The sequence below is a fragment of the Gorilla gorilla genome, chromosome 19 (genome assembly GCF_029281585.2).
Source record: "Gorilla gorilla gorilla isolate KB3781 chromosome 19, NHGRI_mGorGor1-v2.1_pri, whole genome shotgun sequence".
Lineage (NCBI taxonomy): Eukaryota > Metazoa > Chordata > Mammalia > Primates > Hominidae > Gorilla > Gorilla gorilla.
In genome coordinates, this window is record NC_073243.2 from 53,612,715 (window position 1) to 53,628,045 (window position 15,331).

The 15,331-nt window shown below is 43.9% G+C and overlaps 1 protein-coding gene across 1 annotated transcript in view; it reads left to right on the forward strand.

Moving 5' to 3' along the window:
• The first annotated feature begins 703 nt into the window (after window positions 1–703).
• Window positions 704–15,331, forward strand: part of LOC109023845 (uncharacterized protein C5orf67) — a 96,283-nt gene continuing 81,655 nt past the window's right edge. The window contains exon 1 of the mRNA XM_063700445.1: window positions 704–938. The gene's annotated coding sequence lies outside the window, so the exon portion shown is untranslated. The remainder of the gene's footprint in view (window positions 939–15,331) is intronic.

Here is a 15,331-nt window from a genome sequence, read left to right on the forward strand (position 1 = left end):
GGCAACAACCACTTTTGTAGCAGACGCTGTTGGTGTCCAACCCATGTCCCCTTGGCCACCCCAGAGTTTGGCTGTAGTCACATGCTGTGTAGACAGACAACCTCCTGCTTCTCTCTGCCTGAGGGCATTCTTCAGCCATAGAAATGAGCTTGGAAGTGGCTGGGTATGGTGGCTCACACCTGTAATCCCAGCACTTTGGGAGGCCGAGGCAGGCGGATCACAAGGTCAGGAGTTCAAGACCAGCCTGGCCAATATAGTGAAACCCCATCTCTACTAAAAACACAACAAATTAGCTGGGTGTGGTGGCGGGCACCTGTTATCCCAGCTACTCAGGAGGCTGAGGCAGAAGAATCGCTTGAACCCAGGAGGCAGAGGTTGCAGTGAGCCGAGATCGCACCATTGCACTCCAACGTGGGCAACAGTGCAAGACTCCATCTCAAAAAAAAAAAAAAAAAAAAGACAAAAGAAAAAAAGAAATGAGCTTGGAAGCACACAGGTTAGTCTGCAAGTGCCAGGGAATTATTGCCCAAGGAATGACCCTTGGCCAAAGAGGGAAAGTCCTGGCTGGATAAATAATCCAACGTCCTTGCCCTCATTCCAAGGAATGTTCTGCAGTCTCCTAAGGGTTTCCTGCTAGAGGAAGCCCTGATTGCCCAAAGCTTCTTAACACATTCTTTATTAGCTTTCCTCTCTTCCCTGTTTCATATTCCCTGTGCTCCCCTGGGATCAACAGCCAAATGAACAACTTCACCCGAGCCCTTACCTCCAAGGAAGTGCCACAGGGGAACCCAAAGGCCCTTAATCATTAAAAAAAACTTTAGAGATGCTGGCTGAGCCATCAATGAGAACATGGATGCATGCACAGAACCTACACCTTGTCATCTCTGCTCTTCGAGGAATGGAGCTGGAGAGGCACAGAAGCAATGAAGCCGAATTCTGTGAGTGGGACTTCTGCGCAGCGGGAGAGGGGATTTCTACTTCTGGCCAGGAAATAGAGCTGGTGCCTTGTAGAAAGGCTCGAGGTAATGCAGTCAAAGGGCAAGCTTAGAGCAGTATGTGAAGGAATTCACCAAGGATTAGAACCAGCCAAGGGTCAGACAAACCTAATGAGACCAGAGGAGGAAAGTGGTGTCTTGGCAGAAAGGGCTTCCAGACCCATAGTCACAGGAATCTTCAGGAGAGGGGTGAAGAAGAAGGCATGGATCGCCAGGCCCAGGAGAGTCTAAAGCTGGTTTGGTGGGGAAGAATGTGGCCACATCTGTGCAGGATCCTAGAGAGTGGGGCAGAGGAGCTGGGCATCTGCTGTCAATGAGGCCAATTAGGAACAGTCTCAGGCTTCGGTCTCAAGCCTCAGTGATCTAGAACTTATCTGGTTTTAGCTGCTGTATATTCATTTGTTAGGAAGAGAGAGAGAGAGAGTGTGTGTGTGTGTGTGTGTGTCTGTGTCTGTGTATATGTGTGAAATTTCTCTCAACTGAAACACAGGGCAGAACACTAGATGAAACTAGTGCTGTACTTTTCTGCTTATCTGTCGACACAGTCTTAGTGTGCAAAGTCTTGGTCTTAGTGGCTGGGCGTGGCAGTTTCCCAGAGGTGGGGGGCTGTAATAAAGAGAGAGAAAGGGAGACCTGATAGAAGATGGAGACCAGATAGAAGGCATCTGCTACGTGCATAGGTGCCGCTTTCTGAACAAGCTGTTTTTTGGTTACAAGATCCATTACTGAAATCGATTTTAAGATATTCTGTGTTGGGTGATGTAACAGAAGCACTACTGGTGCACGGATTTGAAAAATAATGGCTCATCCCTCCTCAGGGTTTGACAGCTTGGTAACTTGCAATGAGGTTTCTTTTAACAATGAAGCCAAGTCCTTTGAAAGACAAAAAAAGAACAAAACATCCACTAATTTTTGCGTGCAGGAGTAAGACAACAGTATTGGGAGATCTCAGCTATAAATGTGCCAGCTCTGGGAACTTTGGTTAAGTCATTTCACCATTCGCCTGTTTCCTCACCTATAACCAAGGAGGCAGCCAAGCCATCCCCAGTATTTCCTGGAATTCTGAGATCCTAAGTCAGATTGTTGAGTCTGGAGAGGCTGGATTCAGTGATTGACTAGGAGGGGCCTGTTTGTGTGGCTGTGTTCTATATGGCAAAACTTTGGTTCAGCACTTTGGCCAAGTCGGCCTCCACAGAAATGAGGATGTAAGAGCCTTTCCAAAAATCATATTAATTGAAACTGTGTGGAGTCTGACTTAACTTCCATCTATATGCCTCCTTTCCCTTCTTCTAAGTTGTTTTTTCCCTAGTATTCCCTCAAACAAACACCTTTGTTCAAGTCTAAATGAATGTCTTTGGTTTCAAGATAATTCTCCCTTTTCAAGCAATTTCTGAACACCCTGTCCTGCAGAGAGTGGCCCGGGGCGCGGGGAAGAGTGGAAGCTTGGCTTGAGGAAGGAGACTGAGGGGCCTGTGTAGGCCACATGTTTGACCTGATCTGCCCCAGCCCCCAGCTTTCTGCACTTTGGGAGTTTTGCTTAGTGCTGTCATAAATTTTAGTACTAAAATGGCCAGCAGAGACCAAGTAGTTCATGGCAGATCCTCTCACACATATAATTGGGCTTCTCTGTTGGCACAGCAGAGTGTGCAGACTTATTATAAGGAATGTTTGGTTATCCTGAACTCAGTCCCTGAAGGACAGGTGTACGTTTTACAGCTGCACACAGGGAATTTTATTCGTGGGCCAGCTTCCGACTGCCCTTAGCTTGACTCTTGTACCATTTCTCCAGCTCAGCTCCCCACCCTTCCCCCCGCTCAATTTTGGTATTGGCCTAAATGAACAAATAAGATCTTAAAAAAAAAAAACCCTCATGGCTTCTAGAGATGTTTATTTTTGTTGTTGTTGTTGTTGTGTGTAAGTGTGTGCGAGAAAGGTGGCACATATGTTTTATAGATTTGGAAAATGTAGATGAATGAATTTAAACTATTTGCCTAAAGGTCAAAAATTGGGAGCATGTTAACTAGAACTACACTCATCATTGCCTCCTTCAAAAAGCAATGCTCCACAGTTGATGTGCGTCCGGAGCCTTTGTGCTGGGCCCTGCATGGTCTAGAATCTGACATTGAGTTCTTTTATGCAAACTTTATACCTTTGAAATTGTCTTCCAATTATTCAATCAGACACTTTTTTTTTTTTTTTTTTTGTGACAGAGTTTCTCTCTGTCACCCAGGCTGAAATGCAGTGGCACAATCTTGGTATACTGCAGCCTCCACCTCCCGGTTTCCAGTGATTTTCCTGCCTCAGCCTCCCGGGTGCTGGGATTAAAGGCACGTGCCACTACACCCGGCTAATTTTTGTATTTTTAGTAGAGACGGGGTTTCACTATGTTGGGCAGGCTGGTCTCGAATTTCTGACCTCAGGTGATCCTCCCACCTCGGCCTCCCAAAGTGCTGGGATTACAGGCATGAGCCACCGTGCCCAATCTCTTCAAACACTTTCTACAGGATACCTACTGTGACTTTTGCAGTCAAAGTGAAACTTGATCAACAATAAAAGCAGTAGCTTTAGCAGTAGCAGTAGCAGTAGCGAAAAATCTTGTGGTGATAGTGGGCAGGGAGAAGGGGTAGAGGAATCCCTTATGATTATGGTCTATGGTAAATCGTTGCAACATTTACCCTTACTACTGACATATTGACATTACATACGAAAACAAATGGACTAATTTGTGACCACTAAGATGTATGGTTTGACCCCCGACTTTCAGAGTAGCCCCTTTGGTTCTGTTTTCTCTAATCTGTGGAGACTCAGACTAACTCCAATTTTTCAGCATTTATTGAGTACTTGCTATGCTCTTGGCGCTAGGGTCACACAAATGTTTTTTATAACACACCCCTACCTTTGAAGGAAAGCCAATCTGCCTTTCTCATGTGCTGATTTTTAGGGGATTTAGAAGATGGCAGTTGCTGGGCAAGGTTATTGTTTATGTAGAAGGTATCATTGTTAGGAATCTAATCGCTCTTTTGCTGTGACTCATAATTGTAAGATCATATTCGCATGATGCTCTGCCATTTAGAAAGAGATTTTGCATGTTCAATTTCATTTGGTCTTTACAACAATCTTTTGAGGTAGGTTACTGGAGTACCCTTATCCTCAGTTTGTAGAGAGAGAAACTGAGGCATGGAGAGGCTAGTGACCTGCCCAAAGTCAAAAGCTAGCAAGTGGAGAAGCCAAATCTCAAACTTCGATCCCATGACTCTTCTGATTCAGAAGTCTCATTATCATTCTGTCTCTTTTAGAAAAAAGGGAAGAGCCACACTGTGAACTCATCTGAGGGCAGAGACCTTGTCTTTGTTACCTCAGGATCCTCCCTGTTCCCATAACCTCTAGCATAATGTCTGGTATACATCAGGCTATAATACAGGTTTGTTGGTTGAAATCACATCAAATCTCTCTCAATGAGAGAGAAAAAAGAGATGGCCACCTTTCTCCCTTCATATTACCAGACATTAAAGATTATGATGATGACCTACTCTACTTTATTCTTGCCCACCACCCTGTATAGAATTGCACATAAATATTTGTTAGTGTGGAACATTTCATTTCCCAGCAGTCTAGAGCTTCGTGGAGTAGATAGTAGGCTGAAAGGTGACACTACTGAATTTGCAGCATGCTTCACTCATTTAGCCTATTTATCTTCAGTATCATGACAACTTTGAGGAATTCATTGGAAAATTTGGACTCTGTGACTGCTCCAGAGACAGGCCTAGTGGACGATTTTAATAACCTTCCTGTGAATGTCATAAAGGCAGGCAGGAGGAGAGGGGTTATGAGCAGTCTTTTCATATCTACAACTACGGAAATAAGCCAGGTACTTGTCTCAGAGTTCAGGCTCCAGAAAATACTCCTCTTGTTTCTGTCCTCTAGAGTCATCCTCAGCAAAGGACAATTTATTTCAGGCTAAAATAAATGTTTATTCCAGTCTGAAACCACAGTTGCTCAACTCCAAGAAAGCTGCATAACCTCAAGCAGGTGACATTTGATGGTTTTCCCTTTTGTATCAGATGAATTTTAATTTTTCTCTGAGGTCAACAGGCACGATGCTGAAATACTTCAGTGGATGCTCATTGACCTGAGCTATCCAACTTGCATTCAGCAAGTACAAAATCTATTTCAGATGAGTCTCTGTTCCCATTCTGCCCTGTCAGCAGGGAAGAAAGGGAACAATTATTTGGTGATAATCACTCTGACGGCAGTAATCTCTGGCAGCTGCTAGAGAAGAGACATAATTGCCTCCTACACCCCTAACCTTTAGAATAGAGCTCTGAAAGCTTGATAAGAGGGGCTGAAGATGTGTGAACAGCCTCGAAATAACTTTCTGTCCGCTTCCATCACTCGGGCTTTAATCAAACACAATTCATACCTCTTCAGAAACTTGAGATGATGCATGTGAAGGAGCTTTATAAGGGCAGGGCCATACGAATGTCACACATTGTCATACATTGTTCAGTTCCTCTTAGCCAAGTCAGGGGTCTTTCAAGGCTGCTGCCCTCAAGCCTGCCTTTTCTTCCTGGGAGGAAGGGGGTGGCCTTGGAGAAGAATCATATTTTCTCCTGGAAATTTTGAAAGAGGATTTTGAAGTGGAAGATCTACGAGTAAATATGGAAGATAAAATTCAGATAAGTACTATGGATTGGCAGTCTTACGCCATGAAGCCCTTTCCCCATGTTAATGGACTCCTTGAAAACTAAGAAACCACATCAGGCCTTTTTTCCACAAGGGCATTTTCTAGTCTTTTTGCAGCTGTCTGTGGAACTTAACCATCCTCCTCACTACAGGATTTGGAGGTAGAAGGATGCTAATTCAGTTGAATGTTGTGATTTTTCTGGCTGGTCTCTGAAAGGCAGAGAAGAATGAGGGCAAAGAAGCATCATCAGAGGCAGGATCTTGGTGGCACAGTTGGGCTGGTTTACTTTCACATTACACCCAAATAAGCCTATTTTTATATGTTTCATAGAGACTTTGGGTGCATTTTTAAAAATCTGATAAAAATGCTCTGGTATGGAAGTTTTTCTGTTCAGTTTAAACCATTTCATCAAATATTCTAATCATAAATTGTCACAGATGTTCCGAAATTCAAAGGTCCTTAAGAACACATGTGAACTTATTTAATGAAAGCCACAGATCAGCATTTGTTGTTAACCCCTCTCTACTTTTTCCCATCCCTATCTTAAGCCTGAAACTCTGTGCATCATACTGGTCACAATTCCTGGTAAGTTGTAAAACATCCCTCCCTCTCCTTGCCTCTTCCTTTGTCCTTGGCTCCACTTCACTGATGTTGTACAACCTGTTGTCATTACACCTTCCAGTGTTTCCCTGTTATGACCTGGCTGCTGGTTGAAAGTTTATGATCATGGCCAGAAAGACCAAGACCAACTTGCTACTTTACAGGCCTTGTGAGCCTGAAAGCACAATTCTGGGCTTCCTGTGGGAGTCATGCAGCTCCATGGGTACATTAGCACGTGAATTTTTTGCTCCTACCTCAAGAGTTCACCACCACATTGGGGCCATTAATTTATGTGAGTAGGAGTGTGTCATGGGGCCTTTGAACAAAGGTGCTGTTCTCCTACCCTGGTGAGTAATGTCACAAATGAGCACTGTCCCTTTAGAGTTGTTTCATGGATGTGACAGAATAAATCTGCCTTTCCTGACCACCCTCAGAGAATAACCTGGTGCAGTAACTGCTTTGGTTTCTGATGTTCTAAAACAGCCCTTCTCGAATTGTAATGAGCACACAGATCCCCTGCAGGCCTCGCTAAAGTGCAGATTCTGATTCCATAGATCTGGAGCAGGGCCTAGGACTCTGCATTTCTAACAAGCTCCCAGCCTTTCTGGTTCATGGGCCACGTTTTGAGTAGCTCTGTGAGATGGAGCTCTGAGCAGGTGCTCTCTGCAGGGAAAGGTGGGCATCTGGAACAAATGTTAAATTCTTTGGTGGCCCATCCTCAGCCCTGGATATAAAAATGGTGCCCTCTTCAAATACTTTAGAAAACTGAGGACTGTTGCTGAATATTAAAAATCGTTTATTATTATTTGTGGAGTATTTATTTTAGAAAAGCGGCTTATTGTACACTTTTAGTGGTCAATGCATTTCAGCAGGCCTAGCTTGTTTTATAGTTCTTTATTGCACATAGCAGATATTATGCTTTTTACAAATTGAAGGTTTGTGGCAAGTTTATCAGCACCATTTTTCTAACATATGCTCGCTTCGTGTCTCCGTGACATATTTTGGTAATTCTCACAATATTTCAAACTTTTCCATGATCATTATATCTGTTATCATGATCTGTGATCAGTGATCTTTGATGTAGCCATTGTAATTGTTTTGGGGCACTAGAAAACACACCCGAGTAAGACACTTAATTGACAATTGTTGTGTGTGTTCTGCTGCTCCACTGACCCACTGTTCCCATCCCTCTTCCTCCCCTCAGGTCTCCCTGTTCCCTGAGACCCAACAATATTGAGATTAGGCTAATTAAGAATCCTACAATGGCCTCTAAGTGTTCAAGTAAAAGGAAGAGTCACACATCTCTCACTTTAAATCAAAAGCTAGAAATGATTAAGCTTAGCGAGGAAGGCATATTGAAAGCTGAGATATGCTGAAAGTTAGGTCTCTTGCTCCAAACAGTTAGCCAAATTGTGAATTAAAAAAAAAAACAAAAAACAAAACAAAAAAAAAACTCTTGAAGGAAATTAGAAGTGCTACTCCAGTGAACACAAAAATGAGAAAAAAAAAAAAAAGCAAAACAGCCTTATTGCTGATATGGAGAAAGTTTCAGTGGTCTGGATAGAAGATCAAACTAGCCACAACATTCCTTTAAGCCAAAGCCTAATCCAGAGCAAGGCCCTAACTCTCTGCAATTCACTGAAGGGTGAGAGAGGTGAGGAAGCTGCAGAAAAAAAGTTTGAAGCTAGCAGAGGTTAGTTCATGAGGTTTAAAGAAAGAAGCCCTCTTTATAACATAGAAGTAGAAAGTGGGCTGAGTGCAGTGGCTCATGCCTCTAATCCTAGCACTTTGGGAGGCTGATGTGGGTGGATCACTTGAGGTCAGGAGTTCAAGACCAGCCTGGCCAACATGGTGAAACCTCATCCCTATTAAAAGTACGAAAAATAACTGGGGGTGGTGGCACATGCCTATAACCCCAGCTACTTGGGAGGCTGAGGTAGGAGAATCGCTTGAACCCTGGAGGTGGAGATTGCAGTGAGCCGAGATTGTGCCATTGCCCTCCAGCCTGGGCAACAGAGCAAGACTCCATCTCAAAAAACAAACAAACAAACCAAAAGTACAAGTGAAGCAGCAAGGCTAATGTAGAAGCTGCAGCAAGTTATCCAGAAGATCTGGCTAAGATCATTGATGAAGGTGGCTACACTAAACAACAGATTCTCAGTGTAGTTGAAACAACCTTCTATTGGAAGAAGATGCCATCTAGGACTTTCTTTTTTTCTGTTTTCTTTTTTTTTTTTTTTTGAGATGGAGTCTTGCTGTGTCGCCCAGGCTGGAGTACAGTGGCGCGATCTCAGCTCACTGCAAGCTCCACCTCCCAGGTTCACGCCATTCTCCTGCCTCAGCCTCCCTTGTAGCTGGGACTACAGGCGCCTGCCACCAAGCCTGGCTAATTTTTTGTATTTTTAGTAGAGGCGGGGTTTCACAGTGTTAGCCAGGATGGTCTCGATCTCCTGACCTTGTGATCTGCCTGCCTCAGCCTCCCAAAGTGCTGGGATTACAGGCTTGAGCCACCATGCCCGGCCGCCATCTAGGACTTTCATAGCTAGAGAGGAGAAGTCAATTCTTGGCTTCAAAGCTTCAAAGGACAGACTGACTCTCTTGTTAGGAGCTAATGTAGCTGTTGACATAAAGTTAAAGCCAAAACTTGTTTGCCATTCAAAAAAATCCTAGGTCCTTTAAGAATTATGCTAAATCTCCTCTACCTATGCTCTCTAAGTGGAACAACAAAGCCTGGATGATAGCAAATCTCTTTACAGCATGGCGTCTTGAATATTTTAAGCCCATTATTAAGACCTATTAATCAGAAAAAAAGATTCCTTTCAAAATATTACTGTTCATTGACAATGCACCTGGTCACCCAAGAGCTCTGATGGAGAGGTACAAGGAGGTTAATGTTACTTTTATGCCTGCTAATAATATTCATTCTGTAACCCATGGATCAAGGAATAATTCTGACTTTCAAGTTTTATTATTTAATAAATGTATTTTGCAAGGCTATAGCTATCATATATAGTGATTACTTTGATGGATCTGGGCAAAGTACATTGAAGACCTTCAGAAAAGAATTCACCATTCTAGATGCCAGTGAAAACATTCGTGATTCACGGGAGGACGTCAAAATATCAACATTAACAGGAGTTTGGAAAAAGCTGATTCCAACCCTCATAGATGACTTTAAGGAATTTAAGTCTTCAGTGGAGGAAGTAACTGCAAATGTCGTGGAAATAGCAAGCGAACTAGAATTAGAGGTAGAGCCTGAAGATGTGACTGAATTGCTGTAATCTCATGATAGAACTTTAACAGATGAGCAAAGAAACTGGTTTCTTGAGATAGAATCTTCTCCTGGTGAAGATGCATTGAACACCGTTGAAATGATAACAAAGGATTTAGAGTATTCCATAAACTTAGTTGATAAAGCAGCAGCAGAGTTTGAGAGGATTGACTTCAGTTTTGATAGAAGTTCTACCGTTCTACCGTAAGTTCTGACAGCAAAATGCTGTCAAACAACACTGCATGCTTCAGAGAAATATTTTGTGAGCCGGGCGCGGTGGCTCACACGTATAATCCCAGCACTCTGGGAGGCTGAGGTGGGTGGATCACCTGAGGTCAGGAGTTTGAGACCAGCCTGGCTGACATGGTGAAACCCTGTCTCTACTAAAAATACAAAAATTAGCTGGGTGTGGTGGCGATTGCCTGTAATCCCAGCTACTCAGGAGACTGAAACATGAGAATTGCTTGAACCTGGGAAGCGGAGGTTGCAGTGAGCCAAGATCATGCCACTGCACTCTAGCCTCGGTGACAGACCGAGATCCTGCCTCAAAGAAAAAAAAAAAAATTAACGGAAATATTTTGTGAAAGGAAGAGTCAACTGCTGCAGTAAACTTCATTGTCCATGAAGAAATTGCCACAGCTACCCCAACCTTCAGCAACCACCACTCTGATCACTCAGGAGCCATCAACATCTAGGCAGGACTCTCCACGAGCAAAAAGATTATGACTTGCTGGAGGCTCCATATTGTTAGCATTTTTTCTTTTTAGCAATAAAGTACTTTTAAATTAAGATATGTGGATTACTTTTTAAAACATAATGCTGTTGCACACAATAGACTATGGTGTAGTGGAAACATAACAGTTACATGCAGTAGGAAACCAAACAATTAATGTGGCTTGCTTTATTGTGATGCTCACTTTATTGGGATAGTCTGGAACCAAGCCTGCCATCTCTGAGGCCTGGCTGTATACCACTTGCTGTTTATTCACGCTGATCATCTTCATCTTCACCTTGTCAGTTTTGCTAATGTGCACACTCTCAGTCCACAGAACATTATCTCATCTGGAAAACACTCATAGCTGGGAGGATTAGCAACAATGCTCCTTTGGTACTAACAATGAGCCACAAGTCATTGGAGCAATCATCAATCAGTGGCTCATGATCTTGTTCAGTCTCAGTTCACATGTCATTGGGAGTCTGGTTACTCAATGGTTATATCTCTGCCTCTTCCCTTTAAGGGAATGATGACTTACCCATGATAGCCGTGCTTTCCCTCCATGAAGATTCTTCCTCGGTATCCCTGCATGAGAGTTGGTTAGTAGAATCAACTTCTACCAGCTCCAAGTTTAAATAGAAGAAAACAGGTTCATTTATTTACCTTATTTCAATGGCTTAAGAGGAAAGTATACCACATTTTCCTTTTTCTTTATTTCTTCTCAGAGGCAGAAGGTATAGACCCCAGACTGTAAGTCTGTGGAGAAAGGACTCCCCCTAGCCCTGCCTCTCCCATTTACTTCCAAGCTCTCCTCCTTTGCCTCCTTCCCCAAGCCTGTCACAGATTAGGAGTGGTCCCACAGGGCTGTCAGGGAGGTAGAGAAAGAAATTTGCTAGCTCTCCAGGCTGTCTCTGGAGCTGTGGTCTGTAGTAATTGGGAGGGCAGAGGCTAGGTGACCACAGTGGTTGAAGAGTGAAGGAGGATCCAGGCTATTTCCACAGCCACAGGGCTTGGAGGGTGGTCGCCTCAGGTTGGAAGCCTACAGGAAGGGAATTCCTGAGCTGACACTTGGGGAGTGGGCTGGGAATGGCAGGACGGGGGAAAGTATCTAATGTGGTTGAAGCTCTTGGCACCAGAAAGGCATTGAGCTGGTGCTTCCCACATCTCACCTGATGGAGTCCTCGTTACAACAGCTCTGTGAAGCCAATCCTCATGGCCTTGTTTTACAGGGAAGAACCCACAGCTAAGAGATAAAAAGCAAAATGGTTGGCTCAACTGGACTGGTAAGAGGCAGAACCAGTATTTGAACCTGGGTTTGTTTGATTCGAAATCCCTTCACATCCAACTCTACGAAGCAGGGCATTATAGGAACCTTTTGTAACCTAAGGCAGGTGAACAGGGTGACAGGCTGGCTGAGGTCCAGATACCAGCATTGCTTTGGGTTATAGTTTATGTTGTTTTAAAATCTACTGCTTTTGGTAAATACACATGCTGGTGGTTGGGAGACTAGTTTTGCAGAAAATGAATGAAGTGCCCTTTTAGAATTCCATTTGTACTCTGTGCAGAATTGGATTTCTAAACGCTACCTGGCTGTGGCTTGTTACAACAGTACCTCCCAGGTGTTCCAGTGATAGTCCTGATGGCACATCCCTCAATGCTGGAGGCCAGAGGTTCCCCACAGGATGTTTCATAAAAGATCATAGAAGTCAGCTCAGCTTCTTTGTGGTCAAACCACAAAATGCTAAGGTTTCCTTAAACTCCCAGAATTCCAAAGGGTGTGGGCCCACCCTGAAAAAGAATGCTGAGCTCTGTAAAACCCTAAAGGGAGGAGCAAATTCTACTTATGGAAACTTGGGCATGAGTTGAACTCCTGACGTGTTCATTATGGGGAATTGGAGATTTTAGGTGTAGGAGTTATCTATGCCAGTATGGGTCAAACTTTACTGTGCATAGGAATAAACTTGCTAAAATGCAGATTCCGGTTTCCCGGGTCTGGGGTGGGACCTGAGATGCTACATTTCCCAAGCTCCTCGGTGATGGTAATGGTGATGCTTCTGGTCCACGGACCGCACTTTGAGTAGCAAGGGTCTACAGTATGGCACCTCTCCCCATTGTCCCTGTTCTCCTTCTCCAAGCTGAGCAGAGATTCATTTACTTGGGGATAGTTTTATCAGGAGGAAGGGAACATGAGAATCTTCTGAGTAAAGTATCTTAAGAAGCTTTATTGCAGCATGCTTTGGATGTCAAAAAGTGTTATAAAGACAACAACAAAAAATGTGGGGATGGTTTGTAGTCAAATACGCTTTGGAAGTGTTGGGTTTAAAACTTAAACAGGCTTCTGTATTTCATGACTTTCCAGACCTTTAATTACCTAATGTGCATTGTGACTCTCACAGGGAAACTTCTCTTAAATTCATTTGACCAAAGAATAGTACTTTTTGAAGACCATCTTAAGAGCATAATGTTCACTGAGGCTGGCTGTTTCAGACATCGACATGGGTGGGCACATGAGAGAAGGAACTCTTCCCTAAAAATATTGTGTAAATGTGAATTTGCTCCCATTCTAAATAGGTTAAGAGTAATTCTGAAATAAATTGAACTTTAGAAATAAGAAAGAGTTGAGCTGTGAAATGGACTGACTGTGGAGTTACACGCACGTAGAATCCTGGGCACATATGACTTTGGAGGAAGAAAACTGATACAAATGGATGAAAAAAGAGTAAAGAAAATGAAAATATTTCAACAGGGATATGGGGCAGGGAGGAGTCACCTAGAGCATGCTTGTATGTGGAGAGTGGTCAATTAAGGACTTAGTCGATGAGGCTAGCATGGGTAGAGTGAGGAAAGACTTGGGAAATAGGAGCCGAGTCCATTCCAGGGGATGGCAGGCAGTTGTCAGTGTTTTAGATGTCCAGTGACTGAACCCCTTTCCTTTTGGGGAGGAATTCCTGAGCTGATAAGGCAGAGGCTTCTCTCATAGAAAAGCTGAACGTGGCAGACCTGTGTTTCCTCAGCCTGCTTTGCAGCGAATTTATGGGCACGTTAACCTGGGTTCCACCAGTCAGAAGTGCCTTTCCTAGACTTTTAAAATGTTTTTAATTAAATCAAATTAATTAATTAATTAATTTTGAGACGGAGTTTCACTCTTCTTGCCCAGGCTGGAGTGCAATGGTGTGATCTTGGCTCACCGCAATCTCCACCTCCTGAGTTCAAGCGATTCTCATGCCTCAGCCTCCCAAGTAGCTGGGATTACAGGCATGCGCCACCACGCCCAGCTAATTTTTTGTATTTTTAGTAGAGACGGGGTTTCTCCCTGTTGGCCAGGATGATCTCAATCTCCCAACCTCAGGTGATCTGCCCACCTCGGCCTCCCAAAGTGCTGGGATTACAAGCGTGAGCCACTGTGCACGGCCCCTTTCCTAGAATTTGAAGCAGCGCTAAAACAGGCACTATGGACAGACCTCCATTCTGATGAAGGCAAGACAGCAGTGACTCTATGCTTAGTTCCCAGAGGCAACAAGGACTGTGGTTCCATAGCCAGCATCCAGCATCCAGGGCCAACCACACACAGTACTTGGAGCTGGCCTGTGCCTGGTGTCAATTGCAGCAGCATCTTTCGTGGCCCAGCTCTGTGGCCTGATGTGGGGTATTGTTCTTGAGGGAGAGCCCTTGCACCTGGTTCTGCATCATTCTAGAAACTCCGAGCAGCCTATTTACTTTTGAGGACTTCCTTTTCATCTTAGAGGAAGGAGTTCATTCCCATTTCTTGCAGCTTAGAACACTTACAGACACAGTGGATAACGAAACCTCCCAATTCAGCTTCAGAGAGCTCCAGAAAGCATTTTCAATCTTGAGTTAAAATTCTAGGGCAGACTTGGGATTTATGAAGGAAGGTCTGAGTGGCCTGAGAGTCAAGCTTCCCTGAGAACCATGGTGAGCCTGTTCGGGTAATAAAAGAAGTAAAGCAACTAATATTACTGCATGAGCACTCACAAAATGCCAGCTAGATGGTCTTATCTATATGTTTTTCATAACAATCTTGTGAAATAAACATGATTATCCTCATTTTGTAATAGGGGAGGCTGAGATACAGGAAGTGTAATCAATTGTCCAAATAGTAGGTGTTGGAGCTGGCATTCCAACTAAGGTCTGTCTGACTCCAATTACTGGTACATCAGGCTGCCTCCCAGTGGTTTGGTCCACATGTGGGGCACCTTCCATGTGTCAGACATGAGGATAATCGTAGCCCATACATGCCTTTGTGGAAGTTAAGATCTGCTGCAGGAGATACAAACTAATATGTCACTACAAACTGTGAAGGAGAGGTATAATGGGACTATATAGTAGAGGAAACTGCCCTAGATATGAGTGTCTGTGAAAGGAATTGGTTTCTCTGAAGGGGTGCTCTTTGAGCTGAGTTTTGAGGGCTGAGTAAGAGAAAATTACTTTGGATGGGAGACAGAAGAGCTTTCCTAGCAGGGAGAACTAAGTACAAAATCAGACATACCCCATGCTTGGTTTGTACCCTGAGAACTCCCCCAAGTACAGCAAGCTGGCCTTGTGATTTAAATGGTCTCTGCTCTATTAAAGACAGATACAGAAGAGTAATGAAAGGAAAAGGCTCAGAGTTCCAAAGTCACAGAAGATGGAGGATAAACCTAGTTCTTGGGTAAAATGGTTCTGGAGACACCTGTCTGCCCAACGTCTTATCCTATCTTGGGAAACGAGCCCCCTCCTGATTTCTGAATAAAGAAAGAGAAATCGGCCGGGTGTGGTGGCTCACACCTGTAATCCCAGCACTTTGGAAGGCCAAGGTGAGCGGATCACCTGAGGTCAGGAATTTGAGACCAGCCTGGCCAACATGGAGAAACCCCATCTCTACTAAAAATACAAAAATTAGCCAGGCATGATGGTGTGCTTCTGTAATCCCAACTACTTGGAGGCTGAGGCAGGAGACTTGCTTGAACCCAGGAGGCAAAGAGTGCAGTGAGCTGAGATCCTGCCACTGCACTCCAGCCTGGGTGGCAGAGCAAGACTCTGTCAAAACAAATAAACAAACAAATGAG